This window comes from Chiloscyllium plagiosum, unplaced genomic scaffold, assembly GCF_037043375.1.
Source record: "Chiloscyllium plagiosum isolate Xiang-an unplaced genomic scaffold, Cpla_swu_hap1 HiC_scaffold_18, whole genome shotgun sequence".
NCBI classification, from domain to species: Eukaryota; Metazoa; Chordata; class Chondrichthyes; order Orectolobiformes; family Hemiscylliidae; genus Chiloscyllium; species Chiloscyllium plagiosum.
This window is the reverse complement of record NW_028270156.1, coordinates 112525867-112538812: the sequence shown is the minus strand read 5'-3', so window position 1 is coordinate 112538812 and position 12946 is coordinate 112525867.

The window sequence follows — 12946 nt, the reverse complement described above, 5'->3', positions numbered from 1 at the left end:
ACATGGAGGTTGGTGGGGTGGTAGGTGAGGACCAGTGGGGTTCTGTCCTGGTGGGGATTGGAGGGGCGGGGCTCAAGGGCGGAGGATATGCAGTGGAGAGCAAAGTCGATCACGTCTGGGGGGAAATTGCAGTCTTTGAAGAAGGAGGCCATCTGGGTTGTTCGGTATTGGAAGTGGTCCTCCTGGGAGCAGATGCAGTGGAGACGAAGGAATTGGGAATATGGGATGGTCTGAACGTAGTCCAGAGTCCCTGCGGGGCCAGTCGGTTCCGTAGGCAGGTGCTGAGGAAGGAGATATGGCTGTGGTAGCGAGTCTGTTTGAGAACGTGGCTAAAGAGCTTCTGGGCAGAGGAGATGACCTGAGGGTCTGAACGTAGTCCGGAGTCCATGCGAGGTCAGTAACTGAACGTAGTCCGGAGTCCGTGCGGGGTCATTAAACCTTTGTTACTCGTGCCGCATGTTCGCAAGGCGAGAGAGAGAGGAGTTGAACACATGGCGACAGGGATGGTGCAGGAGGGAGGGATTCAAATATCTGAATAATTGGGGCTCATTCTGCGGTAGGTGGGACCTCTACAAACAGAATGGTCTACACCTGAACCAGGACAGTAACAATATCCGAGGGTTTTTTTATTAATGCGCTTTGGCAGGATTTAAACTAATTCATCAGGGGAATTGGAACTAGAATTGGAGCTCCAGTGTCCAGGAGATTGAGAGTAGTGAGGTCATAAATAAGGTTTCAGGAGTGTAGCGACAGGCAGGAAGGTGCTTTGAAATGTGTCTACCTCAACACCAGGATCATCCAGAAAGAGGTGGGTGAACTTGCAACATGGATTGGTACCTGGGACTTTGATTTTGTGGCTATTTTGGAGACATGGATGGAGTAGGGACAGAAATGGTTGTTGCAGATTTCGGGGTTTAGATATTTCAGTAAGAACAGGGAAGGTTATAAACGAGAGGGAGGCGTGGCATTTTTAGTCAAGGGCAGTGTTACAGTGGCAGAAAGGACGTTTGATGAGGACTCATCTACTAAGGTAGTATGGACTGAGGTTAGTTACAGGGAAGAAGAAGTCATCCTGTTGGGTGTTTTCTGTATGCCTCCAAATATTTACAGAGATGTAGAGGAAAGGATTGCAAAGCTGATTCTGGTTAGGAGTGAAAATCACAGGGTATTTGTTAAGGGGGCTTTAACATTCCGAATATCACTTCAAAATGCTGTAGTTTGAGAAACGTCGATGGATCAGTTTTGTCCAATGTGTGCAGGAGGGTTTCCTGACACAGTATGTAAACAGGCCAACAAAGAGGCGATGCCACATTGGATTTGGTACTGGGTAATGAACCAAGCCAGGTGTTAGTTTTGGAGGTAGGTGAGCACTTTGGTAATAGTGACCGCAATTTGGTTATGTTTACTTTAGCAATAGATAGGGGCAGGTATACACCACGGGGAAAGAGTTACAACTGGGGCAAAGGTTTTTATGTTGCGATTAGGCAACAGTTAGAATCCATAGGATGGGAAAGGAAATTAAGGGGATGAGCACAATTGAAAGTCGAGCTTGATCAAGGGAGTTCTACTGCGTGTCCTTGATAAGTATGTACCTGTCAGGCAGGGAGGAGGTTGTCAAGCGAGGCAACTGTGGTTTACTAAAGAAGTTGAATCTGTTTTCAAGGGAAGGAGGAGGCTTATGAAAAGAAGAGACGTGAAAGCTCTGTTCGGGTGATTGAGAGTTACAAGTTAGCCAGGAAGAACCTAAAGTGAGAGCTCAGAAGAACCAGGTGGGGAAATGAGAAGTCTTTGGTCGGTAGGATCACGGTGGCACAGCAGTTAGCACTACTGCCTCATAGCGCCAGAGACCAGGGTTCAAGGCCAACACTGGGAAGTTGAGTGTGGGGTCCAAAGAGACAGGAGAGGCACGAAATTAATAATTTTCATCAGTATTCACCCAGGAAAAAGGCATGTCGTCAAGGAGAATACTGAGATACAGGCTCTTAGACGAGATTGGATTGAGGTTCAGAAGGTGGTGTTAGGGATTCTGGAAATTGTGAAAATAGGTAAGTCCCCTGGGCCAGATGGGATTCTCTGGGAAGCTATGCAGAAGATTTCAGAGCCTTTGGCTTTGAACCTTTTGTCACAATTCTCAGCAGGAATAGATCCAGAAGACTGGATGATAGCAAATGTTGTCCCCTTGTTCAATAAGGGGAGTAGAGTCAACCCTGAGAGTTCTAGACCAATGAGCCTTACTTTGGTTGTGGGTAAGGATTATAAGAGATAACATATATAATCATCTAGAAAGGAAGAATTTGATTGAAGATCACCAACACAGTTTTGTGAAGGGTAGAGTGTGCCTCAGAAATCTTATTGAGTTCATTGAAAAGGTGACGACGTGTGTGGATGAGGGTAAAGCGGTTGAAGTGTGTATGGATTTCAGTGAAGTATTTGATAAAGTTCCCCATGGTAGGCTACTCCAGAAAGTACTTAGGCCTGGGATTGAGGATGAGAAAGCGGTTTAGATCAGAAATTGGCTAGCTGTAAGAAGACAGAGGGTTGTGTTTGATGCTAAATGTTCATCCTGGGATTCAATTGCTAGTGGTGTATCACAAGGATCTGTTTTGAGGTCACTGCTGTTTGTCATTTTTATAAATGACATGGATGAGGGCATAGAAAGATGGGTTCCTAAATTTGTGGATGACACAAAGGTAGTGGAGTCGTGGACATTGCGGAAAGATGTTGCAGGTTACAGTGAGAAAAAGTTAAGCTGCAGAGCTGGGCTGAGAGGTGGCAAATGGAGTTTAATGTGGAAAAGTTTGAGGTGATTCACTTTGGAAGGAGCAAAAGAAATACAGAGCACTGAGCTAATTATAAGATTCTTGGTAGTATGGATGAACAGAGAGATCTCGGTGTCCATGTATACAGATCCCTGAAAGTTGCCACCCAGGTTGGTAGGATTGTTAAGAATGCATACGGTGTAGTTGCTTTCATTGGTAGAGGGATTGAGTTTTGGAGCCATGAGGTCATGTTGCAGCTGTACAAAACATTGGTTTAACGCACTTGGAGATTGCGTACAGTTCTGGTCATCGCATTACAAGAAGAATGTGGAAGCTTTGGTAAGGGTACAGAGATTTACTGGGATGTTGCCTGGTATGGAGGGTAGGTGTTATGAGAAAAGAATGAGAGACTTGAGGCTCGAGAGAAGTAGGTTAAAAGGTGAATTAACAGATGCAAACAAGATGATCAGAGGATTCGATAGGGTGCAGAGTGAGAGCCTTTTTCCTTTGGTGATGGCAAGCACGAGAGTACATAGCTTTAAACAGAGAGGTGATAGATAAAGGACAAATGTCAGGGGTCGGTTATTTACTCAGACAGTAGTCAGGGTGTGGAATGCCCTGCTTGGAAGAGTAGTAGATTCATCAACTTTGAGGGCATTTCAGTGATCATTGGATAAATATACAGATGATAATAGAGTCGTGGCGTCAGATCAATTTCAAAGATCGATAAAACAGCAAGGCCCGAAGGGCCTGTATGTACTCTATTGTTCTATGCTCTCTGTCTCCAAATTCAACAAGAGCTGGGCAATATCCAGGCTTGGGCTGACAAGTGGCAAGTAACAATCATACTACACAAATACCAGGCTATGATCATCCAGAATAAGAGACAGACGAAGAACCATTCCTTGACATTCAATGGTGTTACCAACACAGAGTCGTCCACTCCCAATAGCCTGAGGGTTAGCATTGATCAGAAACTCAACTGGACTCATCACATAAATGCAGTGGTTGCAATAGCAGGGCAAAGGCAAGGCGAGTAACTCACCTCCTGGCTCCCAAAAACCTATCCACCATCCACAAAGCACTAGTCAGGAGTGTAATGGAATATTCTCTACTTACACAGATGGATGCAGCTCCAACAGTCAAGCAGCTTGACACCATCCTTGCCAAAGCAGCCTCCTTGATTGGCACCACATCCACGTACACTCACTCCCTCCGCCACCAGACGCTCAGTAACAGCAGTATGTACTATCCACAAGATGAACTGCAGGAATTAAGCCAAGTTCTGCAGAGAGTGCTTTCCAAACCCATGACTACTTCCATCTGGAAGGACAAGGGCAGCAGATAATGGGAACATGAAGCCACTCACAATCCTAACTTGGAAATATATTGCTGTAATTTTACACGCTGAGTGAAAATCCTAGAATTCCCTCCTTAATAGCATTGTGGGCTAACACACAGCAGGAGAATTGAAGCGGTTCAAGACGGCAGCTCATCACCACCTTCTCAAGGAGCAACTAGAGACAGACAAAAAATGCTGGCCAGCCAGTGTTGCCCACATATCACAAAATGAATTGATAAGGAAGTATTCCAAAAGTGGCCTCTCCAATGTCCTGAACATGACATCCCAACTCCTATCTTCAATGCACTGACCAAAAAAGGCAAGCACACCAAACACCTTCTTGAGTTCCTTGTCTACCTGCAACTCCACTTTCAGGGAGCTATGAATATGTACTCAAAGGTCTCTTTGTTTGGCAATGCTTTCCAGGATCGTATCATTATGTGTCATGTTTGCCCTGATTTACCTTGCAAAAATGTAAAGCCCACATTTATCTTCATTAAGCTCCCATCTTCCACTCCATGGCCCATCTGATCAATGTCCAATTGGACTGAGATAACCTTGTTCACTATCCATGCACTACTTACTTGGTGTCATCTGCAAACTCACTGACCATACTCCTAAATTCACATCCAAATCATTTCAATAAATGACAAAAAGCAATGACCCAGCATTTATCCTTGTGGCACACTGCTAGTCACAGGCCTTCACTCCAAAGAAAAATCCTCAACCTTCTGTCTCCTATCTTCAAAACAACTAAGAATCCAAATGGCTAGCTCCTCTTGTATTTCATATAAACTAACCGAGCTTTCCAGGTGACCATGTCGAACACTTTGCAGAATGCCAATATGTACAATTTAAACTTCTATTCCTTTATAAATCTTCTTTGTGACTTCTTCAAAAGACTCAATCAAGTTACTGAGACATGACTTCCTATGCACAAAACCATATTGACTATCCCTAATCAATCCTTGTCTTTCCAAATATGTATAAATCCTGTGTGGCAGAAACCCCTCTGACAACTTATCTACCACAGATGTCAGGCTCATTGGTCAATAGTCCCCTACATTTTCGTTACCATCTTCCTTAAATAATTGCACAACATTAGCCACCCTCTAGTCTTCGGTACCTGACCCGTGGTTATTGATGATATAAATATCTCAGTAAGAGGCCCAGCAATTCCCTAACTTCCTGCAAAGTTCTGCGATATACCTGATCAGGCCCCGCGGATTTATCCATCCTTATACATTTTAAGATGCCCAGCACCTCCTCTCTGGAATATGGAAACATTTTTTCAAGATATCTCTATACACTTCTCCAAGCTCTCTAGCTTTTATATCCTTCTCCACAGTTTGGAATGATGTTGTGTTAAAGTGTGCAGTGATGCTGGTATCCTAGTGAGTGTAGCTGCCTTCTACGCAGGTGGCCTGTGTTGGATTTCTGCCAATTGCCTATTGAGAGTTTTACATTGACCAAACGGAAAACTTAAAGCGAAAATGAATTTGATCAGTTTGAAAATACATGTCTCTTTCATTCCATATGTCTATCCAATGACTATTTAAATGCCCTGAAAGCTGGTCAGTCTAATACTGTTGCAGGCTGGGTGTTGCATGCCCCTACTACTCTCTGAGTAAAGAAACTACCTTTAACATCTGTCCTACATCTATCAGCCCTCAATTGAAAGCTATGTCCCCCGTGCTAGCCATCAACATCAAAGGAAAAAGGCTGTCACAGTCCAATGATCTAACCCTCTGATTATCTTATATGTCTCAATTAAGTCACCTCTCAACATTCTTCTCTCTAAGTCGTTCAGCCTTTCAAGGAACTAAGATAATTTACAGCCCAAGAACAGGCCCTTCGGCCCTCCAAGCCTGAGAAGATCCAAATGTACTGTCTAAACCTGTCGGTCAATTCCTAAGTATCTATATCCTTCTGCTCCCCACCTACTCATGTATCTGTCACATCTTAACTGAATCTACCGTGCCTGCCTCTACCACCTCTGCTGGCAACACGTTTCAAACACCCATCACCCTCTGTGTGAAGTTATACCCTTAGACTTTCCACCTCTCACTTTTAACGCATGACCTCTTGTTATTGAATTCTTCATCCTGGGAAAAAATTTGTCTCTATGCACCCTGCCTATAGCCTTCATGATTTTGTAAACCTCAAATCAGGTTCCCCCCTCAATCTCATTTTTTCTCTTGAAACTAAACCTAACTTACTGAACCTCTCTTCATCGCTATCACCTTCCACACCACGCAACATCCTTGTAAACGTTCTCTGCACCCTCTCCAAAGCGTCCACATCCTTTGGTAATGTGGCGCCCAGAACTCTACACAGTATTTTAAATGCAGCCGAACCAATGTCTTGTACAAAGACCTTTCCTCAAGACCTTCCTTCCATACCAGGCAGCATCCTCGGAAATGTCTTCTGAACGCTTTCCAACGCTTACACATCCTTCTTAAAATGTGGTGACCAGAATTGTACACAATATTCTAAGTGTGGCCGCACCAGAGTTTTGTATAAATGCAGAGTTACCTCATAGCTTTGAAACTCAATCCCTCTATCGATAACAGCTAGCATACTGTATTCCTTCTTAACAACCCTTTCAAAGTGGGTGGCAACTTTCAAGGATCTGTGTACATGGACAATGAGATCTCTCTGCTTATCTATACTATCAAGAATCTTACCATTCACCAAGAACTCCGCATTCCTGTTGCTCATTCCAAAGGGAATCATCTCACATTTTTCCATATTAAACTCCATTTGCCATCTCTCAACCCAGCTCTGCGGCTTATCTATGTCTCTTTGTAACCTGCAACATCTTTCATCACTATCTACAACACCACCGACGTTAGAGTCATCCACAAATTTGCTAATCCATCCTTCTACACCCTCATCCAGATCATTTATAAAAAAGACAAACAGCAGTGGCCCTAAAACAGATCCTTGCTAATTTGGCTGTGAAATATATAACTGAGTTTTAGTTGCTGTTTTGACAACAATTCAAACTTAACCAATCAGTTTCAATTATGCCCCAGAATGCAAAAACCTAATCGATTTGAATTTATTGTTTTGCCAACATTGGAACAATGAGGCGATCTGATATTTGGCACACAAAAATGCGGATATTTTGAACATTGCAGAAAGAGCAACTGCCCTCGAGAGAGACCCAAGAAATTTGGTAACACTCACTATCAAAGGTACCTTTTCATATGAAACATACTCACAATAAAAAGAAAGACGACGACTATTGGAGATCATCAGCTGAAAGAAGACAGGCATCGAAGATGACAGCCGCTGTGTGATTTTGAAATTAAGTTGATGTAATTTTAATATGTGTCTTATTAGAATAACACATTGTTGTAGAGATGGAGGCAGATAATAAGCAGTTAAGGGGGGGGGGGGTGCTTAGAGTTGTGCGTAGTTGTTGTTGAATCTTCACATTTAGAGTTAAAAAATAAATTGATATTATTTTCTTGAAATAGTGAAATTTGGGAATTCTCTATCACTCAGACGTGAGCTTTTCTGGGTATTGGGTTTAATGAACAAAAGTGTTCACCACCATGTTGTAACAAGCGTCATACAATGGAACCACACCCTTCAGTCCAATGAGTCCATTCCAACCATAACCTCAAACTAAACAATCCCACCTGCCTGCACTTTGACCCATATCCCTCCAAATATTATTCATGTACCTGGTTAAATGTCTTCTAAATGTTCTAACTATACGTGCATCCACCACTTCCTCTGGAAGTTCAATCCACACACGAACCACTCGATCTGTACAAACAGTGGCCTTCATGCCTTTTTAAAATCTTCCTCCTTTCACCATAAAAATACGCCCCCTATCCTTGCAATTCCCCCATTCTAGGGAAAGGACACCCGCCATTCTCCTTATCTATACTCCTCATGATTTTGTATAAACTTTAGGAAGGTCACACAGAAACCTCCTATGCTCTAGGGAAAACGTTTTGGTCTATCTAGCCTCTCCTTATAACTCAGACCTTCCATTTCCAATGAAATCCTTGTAAATTTCTTTTGAGCCCTCTCCAGCTTGATATTATTCTTCCTATAACTGAGCGACCAGAACTGGACACAATAACTGGACGCAGACCGCACAGAAGAGCCCCACCAATGTCCTGCACCATCTCAACATGGCATCCCAACTCCTACATTCCAAGCAATGAAGGCAAGTGTGTGAGCGCCTAGTTAACCAACCTATCTCTATGCTGAAATGCAATAATTTTATGAAATCTAGAATTAACTCTACAAATAAAACTGAATCTCAGGAGCAGCTGCAATATCTGCATTACTGTCAGTCCACCATTTTCAGTATGAAGGTAATACTCCAATTAGATAAACTATTCCGCAAAACATCCAAGTTTATTTACATTTAAGGTGGCACGGTAGAATGGAGGCCATGAATGAGCGGTGAGGGTTCCCCGCTGCCAACTCACTCCCCTCCCTCCAACCAATTCTCCCAAAGGGAGTTGGCTTTGCAGAGGTCACCGTGCAGCCCAATGGCTGGAGTAGCTGCCCACATACACAGCCCATACACCTCGAGCCTCTAATAACTGACCGCCATCCAGTCCAATCCACATCCAATCCACCCTCGACTAACACTCCTTATCCCTCGATCCACACTCCTCCTCCCATGCTTTCCTCGCTAACTCCTTTCCCCCTTCTTACTCTCACACCACTCCTTCACTCACAGTCATTATCTGAAATTGCTTGGTGTTGCTTTGCACGAAAAAGTCCTAAATCGCTTGTGGGAGTAGGGTCCGGCTCGACAAGATCCTCACCATTAGGATGCCCATTCTGGCAGGGACATAGAATTAATGTGTTCGTATCTGAGATGATTTTGTAATGGTTCCCACTTTTCAGATTATTTGTCTCTCTCCCTCTCTCTTTCACACACTCTCTTCCATGCTCTCTCTCTGAACAGTGCCAACATTACATGTCCACAAATAAAGATCAAGTCCTCACATCTTAATCCCTTAAAACTCTGGTTTAAGTTCAGCCAAAGTATTCAAACACCACAGGAACTTATCCAAAAGAATAACACAGCATCTCTCCAATTTTGATACAAGGAAGTATCCTTCAGATCACACCATAGCAGAAAAGACGTTCAATGGAAAACGTTGACACCTTGAGCCTCTCAACATGGAGTTTTCAACAAACAAGCATTGGACATGTGACTTTCTCGGAAAGCTTTAAATGTTCAACTTAAGATTTTTCAAGTGGTAGAAGCTCCTATCAGAGCAATCATTTTTGTAATGAGCTTCAATCGATAGACAGAGCAGTCGGGAAGATATTCTTTCAGAGACATCTCCATCACATGCATGATATATTCCAGTGAAGTCCAGAGAATACATTATAGCAGTATACATGTTCAAGGTGACTATTACAGATTCTTCGGCTTTTATGTTCAAGTTTATGGGGAGGTGACAGAAAACAGTTCATGATCAGACTAGGATCCATCTTTTTTTTAAATGGCAAAGAGGTTTTGAACAATTGTAGGCCTACTTGTGCCTATGGATCTGATATTGCTAATGTTCCTTACGTAAAAATTTAAAGGGCATTGGTTAAGAAACAAGCCTTCCAATTGAACTGTGTAAAATATGAAGACAGTTTTAAAAAGAATAAAACTCTGAAATTATTGAATCGAACTACAAAAACATTTGTCGTCACCCAAACATGTCCTCAAACTTCAGGTCTCATGTTAACTCTCTATTCTCATCATCAGTTGAGTAATGTTACTCTTTTCTGTGTCTCATTATAGATACATGAATTATTTGTCATTTACTGTATCTTTAATATATAATCTGCATGTATAAAATTATTGCCGCATGTTTTAATAACTGCAACCAGTACAATCTCCTTGTGCAATCAATCTCTGTTTGTAGTTCATTACAACCAGCTGAAAATAAGAAGGTCGCTGTTATATTTAGAATTACAATGTGACTGGTCTCGTTTACAAGGCATATTGAATTCTGTTAATGCATTTTACATTTAAACAGTCTGATATGTATCCAGTGAAAATTTCATTTGTGGAGTCAGCTTTATTTTGCTGGAATAAACAGTCATTGTTGGAAATGTGTTTATGTTCTAAGATCTAATAACAGATTCTGACTAGTGTAAGTAACATGCCCAGATGCTGTGCTATCTTTAATTCAAATGGCTGTGCTTGTTTGTAGTTTGCAAAGTCTGCCAGGCACTGAACAAAGAACACAGAGTATAGCACAGGAACAGGCACTTCCGCACACCATATCTATACTGACTATGATGCTATTAAATGTTAATCCAAAGTAATCAATTCACTGCTTATTCATGTGTCTGCTCAAATGTTGCTATCGTATCTGCTTCCAGTACTTCCCCGTTAGCATGTTCCATGGACCTACTACCTCGGCATAAAAAGCTAACATCACATCTCCTTTAAACGTTCCCCTCTCACCTTGATCTGATGTCTCCTAGTCTTTTACACTTCCATCCTTGGAAAAAGACTCCAAACATCCACCATTTCATCATTTCATTTTCTTTTATACATCATCCCACAGCCACCAACATTGGAATGAAAACGACCCAAGTTTGACCACCAGTGCCATTCATCTAATACACTCCAGTCTCAGCAATATCCTGGTAAATCTCTTTTGCACCCACTCCAAAAACATCGCATCTTGCTTGTAGTTTGGTGACCATAATAACACACAGTACTAGAAATATGTTCTAACTAAAAAAGTTTTAAACAACTATAACATGACTTGCTAACTTTTATACTGCAAATAGTGAAAGCAAGAATGCTGTATGCCTTTTTCCCCACCTTATTTACTTCTGTTGCCACTTCACAGAGAATTACAGACTTATACCCCAAGATACCCCTGTATGTCAATGTTCCTAATTTATTGTATACTTTCATCTTGCATTTGACCTCCTAAAATGCATCACTTCATACTTGTCTAGATTAAACTCCATCTGCTGTTGCTCCACCCAACATTCCAGGTGAATTATATTCTGCTGTCTACTCTGACAACCCTCCTCACTATTCACTCACGGAAAGTGAGGACTGCAGATGCTGGAAAGTCAGAATTGATAAAATACAGAGCTGGAAATAGCACAGCAGATCAAGCAGCATCAGAAGAGCAGGGTAGTCGATGTTTGGGGCAGAACTTCTCATCAGGACTCATGATGAATGGTCCTGTCCGTAACGTCAACTCTCCTGCTCCTCTGATGCTGCTTGACATGCTGTGCTTTTTCCCAGCTCCACATTTTATCAACTCCTCACTATCCATGATTCTTCAATTATTGTGGCATCTGCAAACTTATTAATCACACCGCCAAATCATATTTAGAGGGAGAGGGAGCAAACAATCAAGTTCTCAGCACTGGTCTTCACAGAAAGTCGCAGGCCTCCACTCAGAAGAACACTCCTCCATAATTACCTTCCATCTTCTATAATCAAGTAAACTTTGTGTGCAACTTACCAACTCACCACAGATCCCAAGTGACTGAATCTTTTCAACCAGCTTTCCACAAGACACCTGGTGAAATGCTTTAGTAAACTTCATGTAGGCGACATTTACTGCCCTACTCTCAATCAATCATCTTCAACAGTTTGAAGCAAAGAGCCACTCTGACTGTACCCGGGAACCCTTCGCTGATCTGCATCATCTCTTGCCTCTCCCTTTTTGACAGTGCACCCTTATGGCTGGCGACCACGTTATGGTAATGTCACTGCGCAGCCATTGCATCTCCACTTCTCCCAGGGTCCAACGTGGCCCTGTTTCATTGTTTGAGAATATTCATGAATGCAGGGCATTATGGGTAGACGTGCAGTCATTGCTCTATCGTCGATTGAAATGCCCCTGAACACGAAATGTCAGTAATTCGGTAACAATTGAATCCGTTGGCAATGTTTATGTTAAGACTAGATAAATGAGACCAATTCGTTTGTGTCTACAAGCAGCTTTAGTAACACGTTAAAATTAGACTTGCGTGTGAAAATGATTTTTTTACATTTAAAGAAGATAGCAAATTTTAATAACTTATGATATGAATGATATCCATATGTAAATATTTTTTCAGAAAGAATGTTACTAAAGCCAATACCAACTATGAATAAGAAACGAAGAGTGTGGCACTAGAAAAGCGCAGCCGGTCAGGCAACATAGGAGAATTGACGTTACGGCATAAGCCCTTCATCAGGCTTATGGGCGAAACGTTGATTCTCCTGTTTCTCGGATGCTGCCTGACTGGCTGTGCATTTCCAGCATCGGACTCTTCGATTCTGATCTCCAGTATCTGCAGTTCTCACTTTCTCCAATGAATAAGAAAGGCTAATCATACATTGATATGAATACAGCCATGAGTTTAAAAATCGTTCAAACAATCTATGTTAATCATTCAGAAGTGAACTGTTGATGAAAAAGTGAAACAACTATGTGATGTTGTTTTGCTCATCGTAAAGAAATAATTACATTTTTAAAATTATCTTATATTAAATCGTAGAGCACAGTTACACTCAATTGTAAAATAGGTTTATTTTAATTTATACAATACAGATACATTTGCACAATAAGCTTATGTTAAATTGTTTAATAAACAATGTTCAATTGTATAATTGAGTTTATGTTCATTCGCAAGAATTTCAAGCTCATTCATGTAAAATTTCAGAATTTACTTGTTAATTTTAGTTTCACCAATATTTGCGTTCATTTGTGCAAAAGCTTATATTCTTTTGTTTAATAATGTGTGCTCTGTCCATTAAAGATTTGAAACTGCAGCTTTGTATCTGTGTTGCAAGCCTGGGTCCAATGGGAGGAAGAACGGATTTTGATACTCTCTGCAC